The sequence below is a fragment of the Scyliorhinus torazame genome, chromosome 4 (assembly GCF_047496885.1).
Source record: "Scyliorhinus torazame isolate Kashiwa2021f chromosome 4, sScyTor2.1, whole genome shotgun sequence".
Lineage (NCBI taxonomy): Eukaryota > Metazoa > Chordata > Chondrichthyes > Carcharhiniformes > Scyliorhinidae > Scyliorhinus > Scyliorhinus torazame.
The window spans coordinates 207,743,587-207,770,828 of NC_092710.1; the positions used below are offsets into that span (position 1 = coordinate 207,743,587).

The 27,242-nt window shown below is 51.6% G+C and overlaps 1 long non-coding RNA gene across 1 annotated transcript; it reads right to left on the reverse strand.

Annotated features, from left to right (window-relative positions):
• Positions 1-4,365: 4,365 nt before the first annotated feature.
• LOC140411702 (uncharacterized) lies at positions 4,366-27,242 on the reverse strand. The gene is made up of 2 exons (XR_011940954.1): positions 27,062-27,242; positions 4,366-4,819 (listed from the first exon to the last, which is right to left on the reverse strand). It is a non-coding gene; the product is annotated as an uncharacterized lncRNA (long non-coding RNA).

Sequence of the window (27,242 nt, forward strand, 5' to 3'; positions counted from 1 at the left end):
AGCCACTCAAACGACCAACTGTGAAACTTCCCCCATGCAATTAAACCCCACATTTTCCTCAATCACCTTCCCGACCTTATTACAAAAACTCTGATTCCCGAACAGCCCCACGTCCATTCTCCACACCGGCCTCTGGGCCATCCAATTGTCCAAAGCCCACTCCCACTATTACAGCCTCAGAGATAACAGCTGCCTTCTTGAAAGTAAACCCGCGGAAAGCGACGGGCCCCGACGGAGTCCCTGGGTGAGCACTCAGAGCCTACGCAGACCAGCTGGCGAGTGTATTCGCAGAGATCTTGAACACTCACTTTTACGCTCTGAGGTCCCCACCTCCTTCAAGAAGACCACCATAATACCACTACCAAAGAAGAACAAGGTAGCCTGCCTCAACGACTCCCTGTGCAGCTGGATCCTTGACTTGCTCACCAACAGACCGCAATCTGTCAGGATAGGCAACAGCACCTCCTCCACAATAGTCCTCAACACCGGAGCCCCGCGAGTATGTGTGCTCAGTCCTCTACTGTACTCGCTATACACACGCGACTGTGTGGCAAGATTTAACTCCAACTCAATCTATATGTTTGCGGATGATACGACCGTATCGCCGAATCAGACTACAGAAGGAAGATAGATCACTTGGTTGCATGGTGCACCAAAAACAACCTCTCTCTAAATGTCGGAAAGACCAAGGAACTGATCATCGATTTCAGGAAGCGTAGCACGACACCCCCCCCCCCCCCCCCCCCCCCCCCACTGTGTGCATCAATGGCTCCGAAGTGAAGATGGTCGATAGCTTTAAGTTCCTGGGGGTCACCATCACCAACAGTCTGTCCTGGTTCACTCACGTTGATGCAACAGTCAAGAAAGCCCAACAACGTCTCTACAGAAGCTAATGAAATTCAGCATGTCTGCATCGACTCTCACAAACTTCTACAGATGTGCCATAGAGAGCATCCATTCCAGCTGCAGCACAGCCTGGTATGGCAACTCCTCAGCCCAAGATCGCAAGAAACTGCAGAGTGTGATGAACTCAGCCAAACGCATCACACAAGCATGCCACCCCCACATTGATCCTGTCTACACATCCCGCTGCCTCAGGAAGGCAGACAGCATTATCAGAGACCCCTCCCACCAAGGCTTTGCCTTCTTCTAGACCCTTCCATCAGGCAGAAGGTACAGAAGTCTGAAGACCCGCACATCCAGACAGAGGAACATCTTCTTCCCCACAGCTACAAGACTCCTCAGCGACTCCCCCTCGGACTGATCTGTCCCCTGTAAGAACACTATTCACGATGCCCTATGCTGCTCTTGCTCATGTATTTGCTTTGTTTGGCCCCTTGTTCCGCACTGTAACCAATCACTGTTTGTCGATGTACCATTTGTTCTTTATTATTCTTTATTATTCTCGATTATTCTTTTGTCTACTATGTACGTACTATGTACGTTCCCTCGGTTGTAGAAAAGTGCTTTTCACTGTACTTCGGTACATGTAAGAAGACATTAAATCAAATCAAAACCACATCCACCCAATGCGGCGCATGGTCTGAAATCAATATCGCTCAATACTCTGACCCTTTGACCCCAGCCAATGAAAATGAAAAATGAAAATGAATGAAATGAAAATGAAAATCGCTTATTGTCACAAGTGGGCTTCAATGAAGTTACTGTGAAAAGCCTCTAGTCGCCACATTCCGGCGCCTGTTCGGGGAGGCTGTTACGGGAATTGAACCGTGCTGCTGGCCTGCCTTGGTCTGCTTTCAAAGCCAGCGATTTAGCCCTGTGCTAAACAGCCCCTGATATAACGCCTTCCCCACCATGAAAACGTCTATTCACGAGTACACTTTATGTACCAGGGAGAAAACGAATACTTCCGTTCCCTCGAGTGCAGGAACCTCCACAGGTCCGCTCCTCCCATCTCTTTCAGGAGTCCAGCCAGCACCTTTGCCTCCCCCTGACTGGGCCAGCAAGCGTGGCTGAGACCTATCCACCTTTGGCTCCTGCACCATGTTCCAATCCCCTCCACCAACTATTAACTCATGGGGGGTGGGGGTAGGGGGGCTGGGGGCAAAGGAGTGAGGGGGTGGAGATTTGGGAGGCTGAGCGCGATGGAATTTTCATACTTCTCCCATGTGCACTGGGTGTATTCCCGGACAGGTAGAGGGTGGAGCAGGAGGAGAGGGCGAGGCTGGTTAATGAGATCTTGAGGGTGGCTAGGAGGTACTTAGTTGGGCTGGAGGGGGGGTTTGTTGAATGAGAGACAGACGCTCCAGATGGAGTTTGGGTTAGTGCAGGGCCTGGAGGCCCCAATTGGGCTGTGGGAGGTGATGGATGGCATGGGGGCGATGCAGGCAGGAAACGCCATGGGTCCAGATGGGTTCCCAGTGGAGTTTTCTAAGAGGTTTGGGGCGGAACTGGGACCACTGTTGGTGAGGCGTATAATGAGGCAAGGGAGAGGGGGAGACACCCCCTTACTTTATCGCAGGCTGCTATCTCCCTGATTCTTAAGAAGCATAAGGACCCGTAGCAGTGTGGGTCATACTGCCCAGTATTGTTGTTGAATGTGGATGCCAAGCTATTGGCGAAGGTGCTTGCATCGCGGATTGAGGACCGTGTGCCAGGGTTGATTGGGGAGGATCAGACGGGTATTGTGAAGGGAGGGCAGTTGGAGATGTCCAGAGGTTACTGAATGTGATTATGATCTCCTCGGGGGTGGGGGTGGCTGGCATTGCCGAATTTGATGTTATTATTGCGCTGAAAACATTGCGACAGTGAGGAAATGGTCTGTGGCGGAGAGGTTGGATTGGGGACGGGTGGAGGCAGCATTGTGTAGGGGGACGTGCTTGAGGACTTTTTTGTTGGCGCCTCTGCCATTCTTGCGAGCCAGGTACTCCATTAGTCCAATGGTGGTGTCGCCTTTGAGGGTGTGGGGTCAGTGCATGCAGGGGTCAGAGGGTATGTCATTGTGGCCACCTTTTTGCGATAACCATAGGTTTGTGCCGGGAGACTGGATACGATGATCCGGGGTGATGGTAGGTGGGGATTGAGTACTTCGAGGACTTGTTGATAGGGGGCAAATGTGTGGGGCTGGAGGAGTTGGAGAAATTGTATGAGTTGCCCAAGGAGAATGGTTTTAGGTAACTTCAGATTTGGGATTTTGTGAGGAGAGAGGTGACGTCCTTCCCAAGGTTGCCGCCTCGGGTGCTGCAAGGTAAGCTCCTGGCGAAGGATGAAATAGGGAAGGGGAAGGTGTTGGACATTTACAAGGAATTGATGGAGGGGGAGGGCACCGGGTGGAAGATATGAAGCGCAAATGGGAGGAGGAGTTGGGAGAGGAGCTCGGTGCTGGGACATGGTCTGAGGCATTGCGGAGGGTGAATGTGTCCTCGTCGTGTGCGAGGTTAACCCCCATCCAGTTTAAAGTGGTGCATAGGGCCCACAAGACGGTGGTGAGGATGAGCAGGTTTTTTGAGGGTGTGAAGATAGGTGTGGGCGGGGGCGCTGCAAACCATGCCCACATGTTTTGGGCATGTCCAAGATTGAGGGGTCCTGTTTGGGATTCCTGGATGTGATATCCGAGGATCTGGGGGGAGGATGTCCCCGAATCCGGAGGTGGCGCTATTTGGGGTGTCTGAAGATCCAGGAGTTCGTGGGGGTGGGGGGTTGGGGGGGGGGGTGACGGGTGTGGAGGCCGATATTTTGCCCTTTGCCTCCCTGATAGCCCGGAGGTGGATTTAATTATGTTGGTGGGACTCGGAGCCGCCGAAGGCCGGGGTGTGGGTGAGCGACCTGGCAGAATCCCTGCAGTTAGACAGGATCAAGTTCGCTCCGCGGACTTGGTGGAAGGGTTCACTCGGAGGTGGAAACTGTTCATCTATTTCTTCAAGGAGGATTGAGGGGTCAGTGGGGGTGGGGGGGGGGGGCTTTTGATGGGGTAAGGGGGTTAAAAAGGGGAAGGAGGGACGTGGTTGGGGTCGATGTCAGAGGGGTTGGGGTTGTTGGTTGGGTTGATGTGATGGTCTTCTGATGTTCTTTTAGTTCTTTTGATGTTTTTGTATATTTATATTTTGTTGAAAAGCGTTGAATAAAAATATCTTTTTAAAAAAGAAATGAAATTCCTGCAAAGCTCTGGGGACAAGTATATTTTCAATTAATACACAACTGAACTGATATCATATTTGGGTAAAATGAGTTCTAAAATTCTGCTTTAGCCTACAAACCTATATAAATACGATTATCACGGATATAGCTAAAAGTTTAGTAAACAAATCGACCAATGGGATGAGTTTAATAATCAAGTTTTTGCAGGAACTAATTAACCATTCCTGAATGTGAAATAGATATGATTGAAGAAAATTAGTTACCAACTGCAGGACAGAAGAAACTAGGTTTATTCACTGAAAAAGATAATGATATAATCTTAAACATGAAATTAATATATCCTTTGGACAGGCTCAAATGGCTGTGCTAAAAGAAATGTCTCTTGGTTATTTTTGCATCCAGCCTGTATGGGGCATTCAAAGGATACCATCTTTTGAGCATGGATCCACTGTAAAAGCAGGTGGTATTTGGCAAAGCTATGAAGTGGTTTATCACTTGGTAATTTTTGATTGAAGAGGTAACCTGTACAACTGTAATAGGACAACAGGTACCTTAACAACAACAGTCTACTTATTAAAGTGTGTTTCTGCCTTTGCTGTGATTGAGTTGTCACAGATTCTATTCCGTACTCTATATTCTGTTGAATGGTGACGAGTCTGCTTGTTGAAGTGCTCCTTAATAATGTCTTTAGGGTCGTGATTTATTCCCAGCTCTTTGTTCACTGTTAAGAAAGCAGATTATTACTAATCATGAAAACACATTTGATTGTTATATCGTGGCAGAGACATGGTTTGGAAGATTTCTGACATCAACATCAAACTGAAGCTCTTTAGACACAAGTTAAAACATGGAACAGGCTTTTCTGGTCATTTGTTTCCATTCTAGTATTGATGAATATAATGTATTCAGCAATACATCAATCCAACCAGTTGGTGTTGTGTTTAATTCCCCCTTCATGCTTCCCCATTTCATTGAAACAGAGGATGTGAGATGTGTCGCAGAGACAACTGAATGCATTGTTATATTACTTTGTGCAATATATGTTACTCATCTGCTTCTTGCCTGGATGATCTTTAACTCGATGTTGGTTAACACTCGTAGTCTTCCAATTAAAGCAAATACTTTATTGAGTAACGTTAACAAATAAACGGTGAGTTTGTTCTCTCTCCAACACTTATACTAGATATTAAATAAACAAGACTGAATAAGAATTAACTATGATTAACAACACCTACACTCTGAGCTAACTCTCTCTACATCTGGTCACCGGTCACTATCCACATGAAGAGGCGGATCTTGGCTTGAGTCTGTCTTTTTATACCCATCTCTAGTGTCGCCATCTAGTGATTACTTAGCTGTTATGTCTATACATTAAACCCTTCTGTACATACATATATTTAGTTCACTACATGCATTTTCTAAGGAAAGAATTCAGGGCTATGGTGAGAAGGCATGGGGGTGGGGTGGGGGGGGGGGGGGCGGGTAATCTACAGAAAAAGTGTAATTTTCCCATACTTAAAGAAAATGTTCATTTTTATCCTCCCAAATTGCTTTAATTACAGCTGCACATTTAGCAAATTAAGTCATGATTTAAAGCCATTGCCAGTGCCTCGAGGTGATCAATGGACAATAAGAGCTTTGATCTGAACTGGAGCAATGTGGATAATATGGACGTGGTAGCTCCAGCCAGCCATAGCCAGGAATTTCAATTGGAGATTTCCTTCTGACTAGTCAATGGATTGAGTGAACTACGATTCCAATGCTGTACCCAATGCTTGGAAAACCAGCCCTATTTTTTGGGTGGGAAAATATTTTTATTGAACTTTTAAGATTTTACATCAAACATTTACAAGATAAAACAAAACCAACACAGGTGTCAAAAATTACTAACAACAACAATAACAGTAACCCCAGTAACATAAATGCAACCCAAACAAATCCCCCCGCCCCCCCCAGCTAACAGTGACCAATACTTTAAAGTACAATATGAAAGGGCACCATCTACAGTAGAACCATTCGACCGAACCCCTCAGTGTAAACTTGACCTTCTTAAGGTGCAAAAGCCCCATCAAGTCACCTAGCCACACTGAGGCACTAGGTGGCATCACCTGTCTCCAGCTCAGTAGTATTCACCTCCGAGCAATCAACCAGGCGAATGCCAGGGCAGCCGTCCTCCGATCCGGATGGTCTGACACCCCAAATATAGCTACAAGTGGAAAGGCTCTAAATCAATATTACGGATTGCTGATATGCTGCTGAAGAAAGACACCCAAAAACCCAACAATTTGGGACAGGACCAAACATGTGGTTCACGGGCACTCTTGAACACCGTTCGCACCTGTCTTCAACCCCTGCAAAAAGCAGGTTAATTCTGGCCTTGGTGAGATGCGCCTTAAACATTACCTTGAGCTGGATCAAGCTCAACCTTGCACAGGATGTCATAGCACTCACCCTGTTGAGGGACCTACTCCACCTCCTCCAATATGGGGTCTCAGCTACTCTTCCCTCCTGGCCTTCACCTCTTCTAGCGAGACTTGCTCCTGCTCCAAGATCCGTCCATATATCCTGGATGTGCTGCCCTTTTCCGACCCCGTACAGGAGAGAATCCTCTCCAATAAAGTGGGCGGAGGCCCTGCCGGGGATGCCCGCCAAAGAAAATCCCATACCTGAACGTATCCAACCCACAAGTCCTGCTTTCTTCTCCAATTCCTCCAAGCTGGCCCCTCCAAAAACAAATCCCTCAACCAGCCCTACATTTTAACAATTTTTAGAAAATGGTTCTGCAGATTTGGCAAAAAAATGTGAAAGAGTATTTGAATATATTAGTAAGAAAAACTACGTGAGAAGTTTAATCACAAGGAGAGGTTTTTGTGATTTATAGAGGTCAGAATTAATGGGCGGGATTCTCTGTCGGCTGACGTGGGAATCCCGAAACGCGATTGGGCCGAGAATCGGTTTTGACGCCAAAATCGTGACGGTCGCCGGGTTCACACCAAATCGGAATTCTCCGGTGCCTGGACCGCAACATCAATACGTTCCGGAAGGCGCGTGCAGTAAACGCCGTTGGCATATCAGTAGCGGGCCTGACCTTGTATTCTCCGGGACCTCGGTGATTCTCCGCCTCCACTGGGGGGAATTCCCCTTGGCGAGGTTCACTTGTGCTTTCAAAAATTGTAAAACAGGCGCTGTGGCTAATGAGGGGGAGAGCAGGGGTTACGGAAAGTGTCCGACATCGCCATATTTTGCTGACAGTTGTGCCACTGGCCGGGGGGAAGTAGTGGGGTGTGGCCAGGAGTTGGGCTGTGGTGTGGACGGGCACGGAGCACCATTGCCGCAGACTGCAAGGTTGCCATGCGGCTGCGCACGCCGCTGACTGCCCACTGTGAACTTAGTGCCATGGGTCATATGGGTGTCGCCCAGGCCCCTAGGTATCCTCTGGCCCCAGCTGACCCATCAATGGAATGGATGTGCTGCAGCGCAACCTGTGCCATCTTGTTGGCAGGGATGAATGTGTGTGGGGAGTGGAGTGCCAATATGCAGCTGCAGCTTGTCAGCCTCTCGAGTGCCAACCCCAACCCTGGCGAATCCAGCACCATTTCTCATTGGAATTGATCGTGTTCCACGTGGCGCCAGGGCTCGTCCCTGAACAGTCACTGAATCGGTCCAGGTGCGGCACCAGTTTTGCTGTCATAGAACTCCACTAATCCTGCCCCGGAGTCAACGCTTAGGGCGTGATTCTCCCCAAATATCTCTACGTTTGGCGGTTTTTTCAAGGAGTTACCCGCTATTCAATGACACTTAGCCACTTTACTGGGCCCTGGGGAGTTTTTCACCGGTTTAGCCCACACTTAGAATTTTTTTTAGCACTGCAGAGCTGAACTCGAGATCGGGCTGCCATTTTGAAAGGGTGCCCCGATCTCAAAGTGAGCTTGTGGGTCCCCCCTCCCCCCTCCCCCCCCCTTCCCCCCACTTCCCAAGTGAGGACACCCTGCTATGGGGTCCCTGGGGGTCCCCCCTCATCAGGCACCATCAAGCCCCCTTACAGCATGATACACCATCAATAACACACAACGAGTGATGAACGTAACTGAGGCTTTAAAACACTAAACAACAAGCCTCCTGCCTCTGGACCCGAACTGGGTCTGGAGGCGGAGACTTGCCACCTTTATACAGAAGCCCGAGGGGAGGAGCCACAGGCGGAGCCAGCCTGGACAAGCCCAGGCATGCACAATACAATACAGTACATATAATGCAATAACGTGGTTAACCACATTCACCCCCTGTTTAAAAAAGGAGTCCGGCGGGGGTGAAGTGGTCTTAAAGGTCATGTCTGTCGGGGGCCTTGACCTTCCACCGTGATCGCCTCAGTCCCGGCTGTGGTTTGGGCGCCGGCGTTGAGACCTGCATGTCCGGGAGCCTGTTGTCTTCTACTTCTTCACCCAGATGTTGAGTCGGCGAAGGGGGGGGCGGTGTACGGGCGGAGGTGGTGGTTCTTGTCGCCGGTGGGCCTGCTGGTGTCAGTTCGTGAGGGAAGTGGGCGGAGGTGGGGGAAGACGGTGTAGGGTGGGGGGGGGGGGGGGGAGGTGGCGATGGTCGCCGGGGAGCCTGCTGGAGCCAAATCCCGAAGGGCGATCATGTCCTGGTGTGTCACGTAGGCATATTGGGGGTTTGCATGGAGGAGTAGGACCTTCTCGATGAGGGGGTCGGTTTTATGGCTCCTTGCATGCTTCCGGAGAAGGACGGGCCCCGGGACTGTCAGCCAGGATGGAAGCGAGACCCCGGAGGTGGACTTCCTGGGGAAGGCAAACATACGTTCATGAGGTGTCTTGTTAGTGGCTGTACATAAGAACGACCGGATGGAGTGGAGTGCATCGGGGAGGACCTCCTGCCAGCGGGAAACTAAGAGACTTTTCGACCATAGGGCCAGAAGGACGGCCTTCCAGACCGTCGCGTTCTCCCTCTCCACCTGTCCGTTTCCCCGGAGGTTGTAGCTGGTCGTCCTGCTGGAGGCGATGCCTATACTGAGCAGGAACGTCGCTCAGAAGGGAGGAGCCCTGATCACTGTGGATGTAGGCGGGGAACCTGAACAGGGTGAAAAGACTGTGCAGGGCCTTGATGACGGAGGCAGAGGTCATGTCAGAGCAAGGGATGGCGAAGGGGAATCTGTTGTACTTGTCAACGACGTTGAGGAAGTACACGTTACGGTCAGTGGAGGAGAGGGGCCCTTTGAAGTCCATGCTGAGGCACTCAAAGGGGCGGGAGGCCTATACCAGTTGTGCTCTGTCTGGCCGACAGAAGTGCGGTTTGCACTCCGCACAGACCTGGCAGTCCCTGGTCACGGACCAGACCTCCTCGATGGAGAAGGCAGGTTGCAAACCTTGATGAAGTGGAAAAAACGGGTGACCCCCGGGTGACAGTGGTCGTTGTGGACGGCCTGGAGTCGGTCTACTTCTGCGCTGGCACATGTACCGCGGGAGAGGGCATCTGGGGATTCATTAAGCTTCCTGGGTCGATACAAGATATCATAGCTATAGGTGGAGAGCTCGATCCTCCACCTCAGAATCTTGTCATTCTTGATCTTGCCCCGCTGTGTGTTATTGAACATGAAGGCAACCGACCGTTGGCCAGTGAGGAGAGTGAATTGCCTGCCGGACAGGTGATGGCTCCAATGTCTCACAGCTTCTACGTTGGCTTGGGCTTCCTTTTTGACGGAGGAGTGTTGAATTTCGAAGGCATGGAGGGTACGGGAGAAGAAAGCCCCGGGCCTGCCCGCCTGGTTGAGTGTAGCAGCCAGGGCAAAGTCCGACGCATCGCTCTCTACCTGGAACCGAATGGACTCATCCACAGCGTGCATCGCGGCTTTGGCAATATCTGCCTTGATGCGGTTGAAGGCCAGGCGGGCCTCAGCCTTCAGGGAAAAAATGGTGGATTTGATCAGTGGACAGGCCTTGTCCGCATAGTTGGGAATCCATTGGGCATAGTAAGAGAAGAACCCCAGGCATCTCTTCAGGGCCTTGGGGCAGTGGGGAAGGGGGAGTTCCAGGAGGGGGCGCATGTGGTTGGGGTCGGGCCCTAAGACTCTGTGTTCCACGACGTAGCCGAGGATGGCCAGGCGGGTTGTGCGGAAGACACATTTTTCTTTATTATAAGTGTGGTTCAGGCGTTTAGCGGTGTGGAGGAAGCGCCGGAGGTTCTCGTCATGGTCCTGCTGGTCACGGCCGCAGATGGTAATGTTGTCTAGGTACAGGAACGTGGCCCGCAGCCTGTACTGGTCAACCATTTGGTCCATTTCCCTTTGGAAGACCGAGACCCCGTTGGTGACGCCGAAGGGGACCCTTAGGAAGTGCTGGAGATGGCCATCTGCCTCGAAGGCAGTGTATTGGCGGTCCTCCGGGCGGATAGGGAGCTGGTGGTTCGCGGACTTCAAGTCGACTGTAGAGAAGACTCGATACTGCGCAATCTGATTGACCATGTCAGATATGCAGGGGAGGAGGTACGCATCGAGCTGCGTGTACCGGTTAATGGTCTGGCTGTAATCGATGACCATCCAGTGCTTCTCCCCAGTCTTGACGACCATCACTTGGGCTCTCCAGGGGCTGTTACCAGCCTCAATGATCCCCTCTTGCAGGAGTAGCTGGACCTCCGACCTGATGAAGGCCCCGTCCTGAGCACTGTAGCGTCTGCTTCTGGTGGCGACGGGGTTACAGTCCGGGGTGAGGTTTGCGAAGAGGGAGGGTGGAGCGACCTTAAGGGTCGCGAGGCTACAGACGGTGAGGGGGGGCAGGGGTCCGTCAAACTTTAGGGTAAAGCTCTGGAGGTGGCACTGGAAGTCGAGCCCCAGTAATAGGGCAGCGCAGAGATGGGGGAGGACGTAGAGCTTAAAGTTGGTGTACTCTACGCCTTGTACGTTAAGGATCGCGACACAGTACCCCTGGATTTCTACAGCGTGGGATCCGGAAGCCAGGGAGATTTTCTGGGTCCCGGGTAGGATGGGGAGGGAGCAGCGCCTTACCGTATCTGGGTGTATGAAGCTGTCTGTGCTCCCGGAGTCGAAAAGGTAGGCCGTCTCGTGCCCCTTGATCCGGTCGGTCATCGCGGACTTCGCGAGGTGGTGCGGCCGGGACTGGTCCAGTGTGACGGAGCCGAGTGTCGGAAGGCTGTCGGTAGGCTGGTCGGAGGTAGCGGCGGCCAGAGTACGGTCAGGTGAGCTGGGCTCCCGGGAGGCTGCGGAGTGGTCCCAAGATGGCGGCCCCCATGAGTCGCGCGTGGAGGGTGGTGCCGGCGATGGCTTACAAGGTGGCGGCCCCTATGGGTCGCGCATGGTGGGTGTCAGCGGTGATGGAGACCAAGATGGCGGCACCCGTAGGTCGCACGTGTCGGCCGAAGTTAAAGATGGCGCCGTCCACAGGTCGCACATGGCGGGTGGCGCGGCAGCTGGGGGCGGCCACGACAGGCAGCAGGCAGTGCTGCTGGGCCTAGAAGATTTAGGGGGGGATCGGCCTGGCAGGCTTTTGCGAAGTGGCCCTTCTTCCCACAGCCATTACAAGTTGTGTTTCGTGCCGGGCAGCGTTGTCTGGAGTGATTACCCTGGCCGCAGAAGTAGCACCTCGGGCCTCCAGCGTTGGCAGGCCGCTGCACGGTGCAGGCTTGTGTTCCACCCGGGTCGGTTGATGGCTGCGCCCACGAGGGTGCCGCGCGGTCGGAGGTGTAGGCCCCCATGTTCTGGGAGGCCATCTCCAGCGAGTTAGAGAGTTGTACTGTCTCTAGGAGGCCAAGTGTCCCCCCTTCTAGTAGATGCTGGCGGATATAGTATGAGTGCATGCCCGCGACAGAAGCGTCCCTGATCAGCAGCTCCGCGTGCTCAGCTAGCCGATATCGCCCGGCACTCACAGTTCCGGCAGAGGATGCACAAGGCACGCAGGAATTCTGTGAGTGATTCCCCAGGGCGCTGCCGTCTCATGGTGAGAAGGTGCCGAGCATATATCTGGTTAACAGACTTCACATCTTGTGCTTTTAGCAGCGTTACTGCTTCCGCGTATGAGGGGGCATCCCTGATGAGGGGGAAGACTCTTGGGCTCACCAGTGCGTGGAGGACCTGCTTCTTCTGGAGGTCTGTGAAGTTTTAGTTGAAGGATGCGAGGTACGCCTCGAAGCAGCTTAGCCAGTGTTCAAACGTTTCTGTAGCATCGGCTGCCTGTGGGTCCAGTTCCAAGCAATCAGGCTTGAGTGATAAGTTCATCTTGAGGAGTTTAGTGTATTAAATTGATACACCATCAATAACACATGACGAGTGATGAATGTAACTGAGGCTTTAATACACTAAACAGCAAGCCTCCTGCCTCTGGACCTGAACTGGTTCCGGAGGCGGAGACTTATCACTTTTATACAGAAGCCCGAGGGGAGGAGCCACAGGCAGAGTCAGCCTGGACAAGCCCAGGCATGTACAATACAATACAGTACATATAATGCAATAACGTGGTTTACCACACAGCACCCCCACCGACCCACTCCCGTAGGCGAAATCGGTATCTCGCTGTAATGAGGCGAGTAACCAATTATCATCACTTAAGCCCTATTTCCATACAATCAACAAGAGCAACGCCATATGCACCGGCCTCCCGTCATTCATTGGCCTCCCCAGCAAGTACTCCTTTTTAAAAACGTGAACCTGGCGGAAGGGCTTCAGTGGGGAGTCAAGGAGGTGAGTAGCCATCTTTGCGCATAGGCAAAGAGACCAGGTGTGCTGGGCTTGCCACCCCTGGATCCCAACCCCATTCCAGGGGCAAACCTTGTCCCTGCCCGTCTGCCCCACCGATCACCCATAACCCCCACCAACTGCTGAGTCCTCTGGCTGCGCGGCTGAAGGTTATCGCTAATAAGGAATTGGTAATCGTGGTTAAGTGAGCACCTGAAACATGCCAAGTGGATTCCCGTGGGTGGGCGGGCCATGTAGCATGTGGGAGTCATTACCTAGCATTCCAATCGCACCCTGATGCATGGACACCGCAGCCAACACCTGAACACCCAGGGGATGGGACACAACTCCGGGGACATGACCTCGGTCGGAGGGTGGGTGGGTGGTTGCCACGGTGAGGGGGGGGATGCCTGGAGAGATGGGCAAAGAGTCGGGTGGACAGCCCGCCTTGCGGACAGAGGCATCATAACGGTTGTGCAAAATGTTGTTTAATGTGCTTTACAATACCCCATTCCCGATAGTGCCGACCCCCAACGCCCCAGCCTCCAACCCCAACCCCTCCCCACCCCCTATCTAACCTCCCCCTTACCCTATCTGGTGCCCTCAGTGACATGCCTGGCCCTCGTAGCTCTACCACTACGTCTTGGTGTTTCCCCAGGATGCACATCGGAGGTGGAGGCAGCCAGCTACTTACCTCGTCCCATGGCCCTCGATGTCCCTGGCAGGTGTCCTTTGGCGGCTCTGGCACTGGACAGCCCAGACTCACTTATCATGAGCCCTATCCCGTGTGCTGCCTGCGAGACATGGCCTAATCAGAGGGGTGGAACTCGGTGGAGCTGATGGCCACCGTTGCCACTCCAGGGACGGGTCCAGGTTGCCACCCAGCGCCCCCTCCCGATCTGTGCCCATATGGCCCTGTGGTTCACCTTGGGACGGAGGGGCAGCTGGACATCCCTCCTGGCTTCCACCGCGTCCAGGAGCCTGCCCATCTTGGGGCCAGTCTCCTGGGCGAGCTGGCTGGTGTTGGCTGAGCAAGTGCAGCTTAAGTGCTATTCGACCATGTTAGCGGTGGGCTGGCGAGCGCGGTCCTGGCGAATCAGCTGGTGAGCCGGCAATCGGGCGGGAAGCACATGACGCCTCGTTAAGTGGACCAATTAATGTTGCCGGCCTCGCTGGGCTGCGCGCCGGGAAACACGTGACAATTCACACTCACTACAGCACTTGGACATTTTTCTGGAGAATCGCGCCCATAGTTTAATGTATTTTGAGGACAGGAATAGTGAGTGTGTTCTTCTATTCTTCCCCAAATCAAGCTGGGTGATGTTGCATCGGTCCTTACCCCACCTGAGAACAGAGCACTATTTTGTAAGTCAGTGGGACTGACTGATATTAGAGTGGCCTGATTCAACAGGGTACTTCGTATTTTAGCCCACAGCCATATTTATCTAAAGTCTATCCTTTGAAATGGATGGGAATCCCACTTGCACCATCAGCCAGTCCCCTGGAAACCACATGGAGGGAAAATCTTTCCCAATGTTACAAGTAACATTTGGGAAAACTGATATACACAGGATAGACCTAACCCTGACCTCGAAACGCTGGCCTACAATGCTGCTTCAATGGCAGTATGGACCTTGCATTAAAATTCCTAATACATTCTATACACATTGCAGCTGAAAGTGAAGCAAGTACACCTCTCCAGTGCATTTCACATTTCTAAAGGTGCCTTGGGTGTATGATAATAAATGAGTATTTATTTAAAGCTGACATGAGAACAAAAGATTTAACTTGTAAAGCTGAGTAAAAGTGAGTCCCAGCATGGTAAATCTTCAAAGATACCTGTGGTATCAGTATCCTTGTTTTTAATTTCTGAATTAAGTCCATTTGATTAGTTAAAGGCTTGGTGTTATGTTTCTCGTCTAATAAACTTGTCGGACTTCCCTGTTGGTTCGATAGCACAATGACCTTTTTCCCTCCCATCCCTAAGTTCACACAGTCTCCTTCCCTTTTTGCCGCTCTATTTCTACCGATCAACAGCATTCTTTCTCTTCCTAGTGAGTAATTGAAATTGGTCCTTTTACTTGGGCAATTATTATTTTAATCCTTCACTTCTTTGAGACATTGAATTCTCCAGCCGTTGCGATTCACTCTTCCTGCCAGCAGTGCACCCCCCGCCCGCTGCCCCTCCATCCCATAGAACATAGAACATAGAAAATACAGCACAGAACAGGCCCTTCGGCCCACGATGTTGTGCCGAACCTTTGTCCTAGATTAATCAGAGATTATCATTGAATTTACAGTGCAGAAGGAGGCCATTCGGCCCCCTGAGTCTGCACCGGCTCTTGGAAAGAGCACCCCACCCAAACTCATACACCTCCACCCAACACCAAGGGCAATTTTGGACACTAAGGGCAATTTATCATGGCCAATCCATCTACCCTGCACATCTTTGGACTGTGGGAGGAAACCCAAGCACCCGGAGGAAACCCACGTAGACACGGGGAGGACGTGCAGACTCCGCACAGGCAGTGACCCAAGCCGGAATCGAACCTGGGACCCTGGAGCTGTGAAGCAATTGTGCTATCCACAATGCTACCGTGCTGCCCTTAAGAACAAATAAATCTACACTATATCATTTTATCGTAATCTATGTACCTATCCAATAGCTGCTTGAAGGTCCCTAATGTTTCCGATTCAACAACTTCCACAGGCAGTGCATTCCATGCCCCCACTACTCTCTGGGTAAAGAACCTACCTCTGATATCCCTCCTATATCTTCCACCTTTCACCTTAAATTTATGTCCCCTTGTAATGGTTTGTTCCACCCGGGGAAAAAGTCTCTGACTGTCTCCTCTATCTATTCCCCTGATCATCTTATAAACCTCTATCAAGTCGCCCCTCATCCTTCTCCGTTCTAATGAGAAAAGGCCTAGCACCCTCAACCTTTCCTCGTAAGACCTACTCTCCATTCCAGGTAACATCCTGGTAAATCTTCTTTGCACCTTTTCCAAAGCTTCCACATCCTTCCTAAAATGAGGTGACTAGAACTGTACACAGTACTCCAAAAGTGGCCTTACCAAAGTTTTGTACAGCTGCATCATCACCTCACGGCTCTTAAATTCAATCCCTCTGTTAATGAACGCGAGCACACCATAGGCCTTCTTCACAGCTCTATCCACTTGAGTGGCAACTTTCAAAGATGTATGAACATAGACCCCAAGATCTCTCTGCTCCTCCACATTGCCAAGAACTCTACCGTTAACCCTGTATTCCGCATTCATATTTGTCCTTCCAAAATGGACAACCTCACACTTTTCAGGGTTAAACTCTATCTGCCACTTCTCAGCCCAGCTCTGCATCCTATCTATGTCTCTTTGCAGCCGACAACAGCCCTCCTTACTATCCACAACTCCACCAATCTTCGTATCGTCTGCAAATTTACTGACCCACCCTTCAACTCCCTCATCCAAGTCATTAATGAAAATCACAAACAGCAGAGGACCCAGAACTGATCTCTGCGGTACGCCACTGGTAACTGGGATCCAGGCTGAATATTTGCCATCCACCGCCACTCTCTGACTTCTATTGGTTAGCCAGTTCGTTATCCAACTGGCCAAATTTCCCACTATCCCATGCCTCCTTACTTTCTGCAGAAGCCTACCATGGGGAACCTTATCAAATGCCTTACTAAAATCCATGTACACTACATCCACTGCTTTACCTTCATCCACATGCTTGGTCACCTCCTCAAAGAATTCAATAAGATTTGTAAGGCAAGACCTACCCCTCACAAATCCGTGCTGACTATTCCTAATCAAGCAGTGTCTTTCCAGATGCTCAGAAATCCTATCCTTCAGTACCCTTTCCATTACTTTGCCTACCACCGAAGTAAGACTAACTGGCCTGTAATTCCCAGGGTTATCCCTAGTCCCTTTTTTGAACAGGGGCACGACATTCGCCACTCTCCAATCCCCTGGTACCACCCCTGTTGACAGTGAGGATGAAAAGATCATTGCCAACGGCTCTGCAATTTCATCTCTTGCTTCCCATAGAATCCTTGGATATATCCCGTCAGGCCCGGGAGACTTGTCTATCCTCAAGTTTTTCAAAATGCCCAACACATCTTCCTTCCTAACAAGTATTTCCTCGAGCTTACCAGTCTGTTTCACACTGTCCTCTCCAACAATATCGCCCCTCTCATTTGTAAGTACAGAAGAAAAGTACTCGTTCAAGACCTCTCCTACCTCTTCAGACTCAATACACAATCTCCCGCTACTGTCCTTGATCGGACCTACCCTCGCTCTAGTCATTCTCATATTTCTCACATATGTGTAAAAGGCCTTGGGGTTTTCCTTGATCCTACCCGCCAAAGATTGTTCATGCCCTCTCTTAGCTCTCCTAATCCCTTTCTTCAGTTCCCTCCTGGCTATCTTGTATCCCTCCAATGCCCTGTCTGAACCTTGTTTCCTCAGCCTTACATAAGTCTCCTTTTTCCTCTTAACAAGACATTCAACCTCTCTTGTCAACCATGGTTCCCTCACTCGACCATCTCTTCCCTGCCTGACAGGGACATACATATCAAGGACACGTAGTACCTGTTCCTTGAACAAGTTCCACATTTCACTTGTGTCCTTCCCTGACAGCCTATGTTCCCAACTTATGCACTTCAATTCTTGTCTAACAACATCGTATTTACCCTTCCCCCAATTGTAAACCTTGCCCTGTTGCACGCACCTATCCCTCTCCATTACTAAAGTGAAAGTCACAGAATTGTGGTCACTATCTCCAAAATGCTCCCCCACTAACAAATCTATCACTTGCCCTGGTTCATTACCAAGTACTAAATCCAATATTGCCCCTCCTCTGGTTGGACAATCTACATACTGTGTTAGAAAAGCTTCCTGGACACACTGCACAAACACCACCCCATCCAAACTATTTGATCTAAAGAGTTTCCACTCAATATTTGGGAAGTTAAAGTCACCCATGACTACTACCCTGTGACTTCTGCACCTTTCCAAAATCTGTTTCCCAATCTGTTCCTCCACATCTCTGCTACTATTGGGGGGCCTATAGAAAACTCCTAACAAGGTGACTGCTCCTTTCCTATTTCTGACTTCAACCCATACTACCTCATTAGGGTGATACTCCTCGAACTGCCTTTCTGCAGCTGTTATACTATCTCTAATTAACAATGCCACGCCCCCACCTCTTTTACCACCCTCCCTAATCTTATTGAAACATCTATAACCAGGGACCTCCAACAACCATTTCTGCCCCTCTTCTATCCAAGTTTCCGTGATGGCCACTACATCATAGTCCCAAGTACCGACCCATGCCTTACGTTCACCCACCTTATTCCTGATGCTTCTTGCGTTGAAGTATACACACTTCAACCCATCTCCGTGCCTGCAAGTACTCTCCTTTGTCAGGGTTCCCTTCCCCACTGCCTCATTACACGCTTTGGCGTCCTGAATATCGGCTACCTTAGTTGCTGGACTACAAATCCGGTTCCCATTCCCCTGCCAAATTAGTTTAAACCCTCCCGAAGAGTACTAGCAAACCTCCCTCCCAGGATATTGGTGCCCCTCTGGTTCAGATGCAACCCGTCCTGTTTGTACAGGTCCCACCTTCCCCAGAATGCGCTCCAATTATCCAAATACCTGAAGCCCTCCCTCCTACACCATTCCTGCAGCCACGTGTTCAACTGCACTCTCTCCCTATTCCTAGCCTCGCTATCACGTGGCACCGGCAACAAACCAGAGATGACAACTCTGTCTGTCCTGGCTTTTAACTTCCAGCCTAACTCCCTAAATTTGTTTATTACCTCCACACCCCTTTTCCTACCTATGTCGTTGGTACCAATGTGCACCACGGCTGCTCTCCCTCCCCCTTAAGGATCCTGAAGACACGATCCGAGACATCCCATTTATACCATGGAGTAATCCAGGGGCCCACAAGCACCCAGAGGGAGGAGCATCTCTGGAGCATATCCCAGAGCCTTCCATCCAGGAGACCTGGGAGCAACCAGCTAATCGGAGTTCTCCCTCCTGAGACTGGCGCAACTCAGACACAGCGGGCAGAACAGGGTGTTGCGGCAACACCAGTGCCATCCAAAATTAGACCGGGACCCTCCAGGTTCTGGGCTTGAAGAGGACGCCTGCCAAGGACAGCTCAAGCGACGAGGTGTGGAAGGCAGAAAGTCACTTCCACCTCTGATGTGCATCCTGGGAACACATCCAGATATAACGGGAGGGTTTGCAAGAGTAAGGAATCATAGCAGCAATGTAGCGACAGGTGAAGTTCGGCACTGTGGTAGTCACCACTGATGTATATATTAGATGATTTGTGGTAAGGCCCTATACTACAGGTACGGGTGTAGTTCCTTGCCTGCTGGCTCTGCCCAGTAGGCGGAGTATAAATATGTGTGCTCCCATACAGCAGCCATTTCGCCAGCTGCTGTAGGAGGTCACACATCTTAGTGTAATAAAGCCTCAGTTGCATTCAACTCTCGTCTTTTTGTAATGTATCGTGCATCAATTTATTACACTAAAGTTTTCAGAAGATTGACCTCCACATCAAGCCGGATCGCCTGCAGCTGTATCCGCAATCAGGCAACGCCAAAAAGGACTTTGAACATTGGCTCGCCTGTTTTGAAGCTTACATCAGGTCTGCACCAGACCCAATTCCGGAAGCTCAGAAGATTCAGATCCTCTACACGCGGCTGAGCTCCAACGTCTTTCCACTTATCCAGGACGCGCCGAACTACGACGAAGCCATGGCGCTACTGAAAGAAAACTACGCTCAGTGGACTAACACGCTTTACGCCAGACACATCCTCTCCACGCGCAGTCAACTCCCTGGTGAGTCAGTAGAAGACTTCTGGCGTGCTCTAATTCCCCTAGGCAGAGACTGTGACTGTCAGGCCGTCACGGCCACGGAACACTCGAACTTGCTTATGAGGGACACTTTTGTTACGGGGATAGGATCAGATTACATCCGCCAATGCCTTTTAGAAGGGGCCACGCTCAACTTAGCGGCAACTAAAAAGCTTGCGCTCTCGCTGACGGTCGCCTCGCGCACATCCATGCCTATACCCCCGGCCGCGCTGCCCCTCCTACGCATCGTGGACTCCGCAGAAGGCCGCCCCATTGGGGACCCCACTCAGCCAACCAACCCTGGGGGCCCCAAATGTTACTTCTGTGGGCAGCCAAAACACCCCCGAAAACGCTTCCCGGCCCGGAGCGCCCTTTGCAAGGCCTGTGGCAAGAAAGGGCACTTCGCGGCCGCACGTGCCGTGGGGGGAGACAAAATGGTGGCGCTTGATGTTCCTGGGAGGACAAGATGGCGGCGCCCACGGGCCGCACGTGGTGGGGGTTGAACAAGATGGCGGCGCCCATGGGCCCCACGTGGTCAGAGGAGGGAAAGATAGCGGCACCCATGGCCATGCGTGGTCCGAGGAGGGGAAGATGGCGGTGCCCACTGGCCGTACGGGGGGGGCTCGGAACAATATCAGCAACTGAACGGACCTGGCACACCGCGGGAAATGGACCGATTGGTCAACCGGTACGGGCTGCGGGCCACTTTCCCGTACCTTGACAATGTCACCATCTGCGGCCACGATCAGCAGGATCATGACGCCAACCGTGCCAAATTTCTCCGCACCACCACTCTCCTCAACCTCACTTACAACAAGGAGAAGTGTGTGTTCAGCACAAACTGCTTAGCCATCCTTGTCTTTGTGGTCCAGAACGGAGTTCTGGGGCCCAATCCCAACCGTATGCGCCCCCTCATGGAACTCCCCCTCCCCCACTGCCCCAAGGCCCTCAAACGTTGCCTGCGGTTCTTTTCTTACTATGCCCAGTGGGTCCCAAATTATGCGGACAAGGCCCGCCCACTCATCCAATCCACTCTTTTTCCACTAACGGCCGAGGCTCACCGGGCCTTCAACCGTATTAAGGCCGACACCGCCAAGGCCGCGATGCACGCAGTCGACGAGACGCTCCCCTTCCAAGTCGAGAGCGATGCATCAGACGTCGCTCTAGCCGCCACCCTCAACGAGGCAGGCAGGCCCGTGGCATTCTTTTCACGAACCCTTCATGCCTCTGAAATTCGGCACTCCTCTGTCGAAAAAGAGGCGCAAGCTATTGTTGAAGCTGTGCGGCATTGGAGGCATTACCTGGCCGGCAGGAGATTCACTCTCCTCACTGACCAACGGTCGGTAGCCTTCATGTTTAACATCACACAGCGGGGCAAGATCAAAAACGATAAAATCTTGAGGTGGAGGATCGAGCTCTCCACCTACAACTACAACGAGCCCCCGATGTCCTATCCCGAGGTACATGTGCCAGCGCACAGGTGGACTGACTCCGGACTCTGCACGACAACATTTGTCACCCAGGAGTCACACGTTTGTACCACTTCATCAAGGCCTGCAACCTGCCCTGCTGCGTCGAGGAAGTCAGGGCAATCAACAGAGACTGCCAGGTCTGCGCGGTGTGCAAACCGCACTTCTACCAGCCAGACCATGCGTGCCTGGTGAAGGCCTCCCGCCCCTTTGAACGCCTCAGCGTGGACTTCAAAGGGCCCCTCCCCTCCACTGACCGTACCATGTACTTCCTCAGTGTGGTCGATGAGTACTCCAGATTCCCCTTCGCCATCCCATGCCCCGACATGACGCCTGCCACCGTCATCAAAGCCCTCAACACCATCTTCGCTCTGTTTGGCTTCCCCGCCTACGTCCACAGTGACCGGGGATCCTCATTCATGAGCGATGAGCTGCGTCAGTTCCTGCTCAACAAGGGTATCACCTCGAGCAGGATGACCAGCTATAACCCCCGGGGAAATGGGCAGGTGGAGAGGGAGAATGGGACGGTCTGGAAGGCCGTCCAGCTGGCCCTACGGTCCAGAAATCTCCCGGCCTCCCGCTGGCAGGAGGTCCTCCCCGACGCACTGCATTCCATTTGGCGCTCCTATGCACTGAGACTAATGACACACCTGTGTCTCTTTGCCTTCCCCAGGAAATCCACCTCCGGGGTGTCGCTCCCGACATGGCTCGCAGCTCCAGGACCCGTACTCCTCCGTAAGCACGTGCGACTCCACAAGGCGGACCCGTTGGTTGAAAGGGTACAGCTACTCCACGCCAACCCGCAGTACGTCTACGTAGCATACCCCGACGTCCGCCAAGATACTGTCTCCCTCAGGGACCTGGCACCAGCTGGTTCCGCACACACACACCCATCCGACCCAGCGCCACCCTCCCCTCCCTCGGCACACCCCACCACAGCCCCCGCCCCAGGATAATCCGTCCTCCCCCTGCCCACGCCCGAGGACAACGAGGACCAGACCGACACCGAGGACCAGACCGACACCGGAATCGCCACCACCACTGCGGCGCTCCCAACGGCAGATCAAGGCTCCGGACCGACTGAACCTGTAACTTGATTGGGACTCCATTTTTCTCTGAAGTTAAAACATGTACTTGTATATAGTTCTCCACCCCCCCCGCCGGACTCAATTTTAACAGGGGGTGAATGTGGTAAACCACTGATGTATATATTTGGTGATTTGTGGTAAGGCCCTGTCTACAGGTAAGGGGGTAGATCCCTACCTGCTGGCTCCGCTCAGTAGGCGCAGTATAAATGTGTGTGCTCTCCGAACTGCAGCCATTTCGGCAGCAGCTGTAGGAGGCAGCTGTAGTGTAATAAAGCCTCAGTTGCATTCAACTCTCGTCTTTGTGTAATTGATCGTGCATCAGGCACAGGTAGTTGGGGGTCCTTTTCACTCGTAACATCTGTATGTCACTGAATTAAATATTATTGTTCTTCACCATCTTAGTGCCTCCCAGTGGCATAGTCTATCTGGACACAGCTCTTCTCACTGGCTCTCAATATCAGCCAGAAGGCTAGGCCCACTCATTAAGAATATTTCATTCGCAGTGATTGAACCCAGGCATGATTCACGGAGCCCCAGACCCTCCTCCCTATCCTCCTCTAAAGCTAAGGGACAAAGGAATGTAAGGACGAATCTCACTGAGACATGAGCTGGGGAGTCAGTGTGCTGAGAGCAGACAGACAAGAATCAGACATAACCAGTAGCTGAGGAGCATCACAGAGCATTCCTCACTGCAAGTCATCATCATCCTCCTGCAATGACTGGACAGCAAACACTCAAGGACTCCCCACCCCCAGTGGCCTGATGAATAAGATCTTGCAACCTCATCCTCTGGTCACAGAGGGGTGATGCACAATCAATTACACAAAGACGAGAGTTGGATGCAATCGAGGCTTTATTACGCTGAGATGTGTGGCCTCCTACAGCAGCTGACAAAATGGCTGCTGTACTGGGAACACACATATTTATACTCCGCCTACTGGGCGGAACCAGCAGGCAGGGATCTACCCCCGTACCTGTAGTACAGGGGCCTTACCGTAAAGCACGTATATCAACATCCTATATATACAATATATACATCAATGGTGACTACCTCGGGGGGAGGTGTTGTACTGTTGGTGCGGGAGGTAATGAGGGTGTGCCTAGCCCTCCTGCTGATGCATGCACTTTAAAAAAAATTCACTTCCGGGATGTGAGCGTCACTGCTTAGGCAGCATTTATTGCCCATCCCTACTTGCCCTTCAGAAGGTGGTGGTGAGTTGCCTTCTTGAACCGCTGCAGTACTTGAAGTGTCAGTACACCCACTGTGCTGTTAGGGATGGAGTTCCAGGCTGTTGCCCCAGCGACAGTGAAGGAGCGGCAATATATTTCCAAGTCAGGGTGGCGAGTGACTTGGAGCATAACCTCCAGGTGTTGGCGTTCCCAGGTATCGCCTGGACTCCATCCTCTGGATCTTCAGCGACCTCTTCCTTAACTCCTTCCTGAAAGTCCTCCTCATCAGAGGACATGTGCCACTCCTCCAGGTCTTCCTCATGAAGGCCGTCTCTCCACTAAAAAGCCAGGTTATGTCGGCCACAGGGCACCATGATGCGGGAGACCCTCTCCGGACTGTACTGGAGGGCCCCATCGGATCTGTCGAGGCAGCGGAAGTGCATCTTCAGGAGGCTGATGCACCACTCCAGCACAGATTGGTGGCACTGTGAGCCTCATTGTACCGGACGTCTGCTGCGGTCTCTGGCTTCCGCACCGGAGTCATCAGCCAAGACCTCGGGGATATTCCTTGGGGTTACCCTTGGAAATGCCAGGGATCCACGACTGCCGGAAGTGTAACTATCATGCATGCTCCCTGGAAAACGTGTGTGAATTGCATCTGATGGTCACACACCAGCTACACACTGAGGGAGTGAAACCCCTTCCTGTTGCCACATGTGCAGAGAGTGACATGAGTGCAGTCAATCGCCCCCTGCACTTTAGGTAGATCAGTCATGATGCCGAATCCAGTGGCCCTCCCGTCTCACTGGGCCGTCCAGGTTGAAATGAATAAAGTTGAAAGCCCTTGCAGAGAGTGCATCCATTACCTCTTATGGGCGTATGCCTGCAAGATGGCACGTGTCACCAGTGGAGCCCTGGAACGATCCCGTTGCGTAAAAGTTGAGGAGTGCCATAACCTTCATGACCACAGGGAGCGGGCGCCCTCCACCCCCATGTGACGCCAAGTCAGCAGGGATGTGGCACAGGTACTGCACAGGCGAGGGGGTGCCTCCTACAGCGTATATTTTCTGACAGCTCCAGGAAGTATACTTGGGTCCTTGACACCCTCGGTCTCCGTCTGCGCCTTGGCATCCCCTGTATGTTTAGTGTGGCCTTCACCCCCTGAGCCTGCTCTGCGGCCCTCTGGTCACCTGTCACTGGGTCTGGGTGCCGCTGCACATCGCTGATGGAGTTTGTACTCCTCCAGTGCTGTGATAATAAGAATAGCCAGCTCCACTGGCTCATACAGATATCACTCGGTTACCTGTGAGGGATGAGAGAGAGGCAGTCAGGCTGGTTCGCCTCTGGATAACAATAGGAGCTCTGCTGACCTATTGGCTTCCCAGACCTGGAGGTAACCAGTCCCAGACCTTAACAGGTGTGTGCCACTCATGCACAGCTCAGGTGCCATCCCACCTCTATGCACTCGCCCAGAGTCGCCTTTGGCCTCCTGTCGAGTCCCCTCCCGGTCATATTTCTTATATCACAAGGGGTTCTGGCAGGTGGTTTATATGCTTGCACATCCCCAATGTGCAGGGTCAACTGGACAGTGATGTCTTTGGGGGCTAATGAATCCTCACTGGCAGACGTTGGGGTGTGGCATGTAAGCAGGACAACTGTCTCTTGATCGCATGCAATCAAGCATTGAGTCCTGAACCCTGTGTATTTGTCCCATTCCTTGACTTTGTGAGTGAGGGCAGCTGACATTATTAATGGTTAACTATTGATGGTCAATTAGTTTGTTGAGCATGAGTGTTACTTTGTGCTTCTGGGTTAGGCAGAGCTAATAGGCACCCTTCTTACTCAGGTTGCATCATTCTGAGATTTCATTGCTGTCATGCTGCTACACTCAATCCTCCTGGACAGCCACTCTAGGGTTTTGGCAACACCACCCCCCCCAGCCCCACCATTCAGGCTGGGCACCATTTTGCCTTCTCTTTAAGGGTTTTATCCACCCAGCCAATTAGGCCCAGCACTCTCACTCTCATCCCACCCCACCATCCACCATATATGGCCTGCAGCCACCCCACGCCACAGACATCAGACTAACACAGCCCTCTAAGAAAATAGGCACCAGGCGTCATGACCAGCCCCACCTGCTGCAAATCCCATTCCGGAAAGCTGAGGCCACCCCTCGGCCTGTGGAGCTGGTCAATGGGCTCTGTTCCCTTGCACTCCCTGGTGCCAGGTGTAGACAGAGGTGCCTACCTCCTTCCACCCTCTCTGAGGTCATGGTGCCTGCTTCCAGTTTTTAAAGAAGCATTAGTAATTCGCACCAGCGTGACATCACGCCCAGCGGGGGGGAAGATTCAAAGATGGCTGAAAATGCGATGTTAATCATGCTAAGTATATTGTAATGATTTCAAATTCATGCAAATCAGGTTCACGCCCTTCCTGATCGTGTCGTCGGACAGGGCCCGGGAAGATCGCGTTCCAAATTCTCACCAGTGCAAATCCTGTTTTTGGCCTCTTGTGAGATTTAGTGGCCATTATGGAATTTGCATCCAAGACTAATCCGGCCGCTAAATCCCACTCCATTTGTTTAAATGAAGTGAATTTATTTCTTTTTATAAATTTATAGTACCCAATGCATTTTTTCCCAATTATGGGGCAATTTAGCATGGCCAAGCCACCTACCTTGGATTCCCGGCTTGGGTCACTGTGCGGAGTTTGCACTTTCTCCCCATTGTCTGCGTGGGTTTCCTCCGGGTGCTCTGGTTTCCTCCCACAGTCCAAAGATATGCAGGTTAGGTGGATTGGCCACGCTAAATTGCCCTTAGTGTCCAAAGGTTAAGTGGGGTTACTGGGTTACGTGGATTGGGTGGAGGTGTGGGCTTAGGAGGGCTGCTCTTTACAAGGGCTGGTGCAAACTCGATGGGCCGAATGGCTTCCTTCTGCACTGTAGATTTTATGATTCTAAGGCAAGTGTATACAGGGCTGTGGCAGCCCATTAAATATGGTGCCAGCACATGACTTTGAATCAGCACCGGCACCTTGTATCCCGTCCTTGCTCTTTAATTGGACGGTCCCCACTCCTCCAGTTAGTTAATTGGCCAGCTGTTGTGTGGTTATGTTCGGCTGGCAGCAGGTGGAAGCTATACCTTATTCTGGTGACGCCACCAGGACCTGAGGCCTCTGAACAAAATCTAGCACCTTGTCCCCTTAGCATGTGTATCCAAAAGGTAGGCCTGTAATATGATCTGAAGTTACTCAAGCAATATTAGAAGATATTGTCTTGGAAAGATACTTAGAGCAGGGATCCCCCCCCCCCCCTCACCAAATTCCTGTGGCGTGTATTCCGGTGGCAGAGGCGGTTCGCCTTTGGAGGTCCCACTGAAATCTATAGTGTTTTGCGTGGCTTGCCCGTCAATAGCTCCGGAAGATTCTGGTGACGAGAAGGCCAGGAAAATCCCATTATTAGTCTCCTTGTCGGCAGAATTGTTTATAGCAGCAATTTGTGAACATTACCTTTCAAAGAGGTTGAGATCAATCACTCGTTTCAGTGTCTGAGGTGTAATTATATTAGATCTGATACTAGAACTATGGGAGGTTTCATCGCATGCTTTTTATGTTGTGGTATTTTCTTGTGTGCATTAAATGAAACATAGATCATAAATAACATACCTTCCATGAGCTCCAATCTGAGGTAAGCAATTATCAGCAACAAGAGCAGAACAACTGGGATGAATATTCCAAATATAAGAAGCCACAGTGGCAGAGCCTCAAACACAGCTGCGAATGTTGAAAGTCTGTACTCCATGATAGAGTCTTTGCAGTCACTGGCAGTCACTGCATCTCTTCTGCT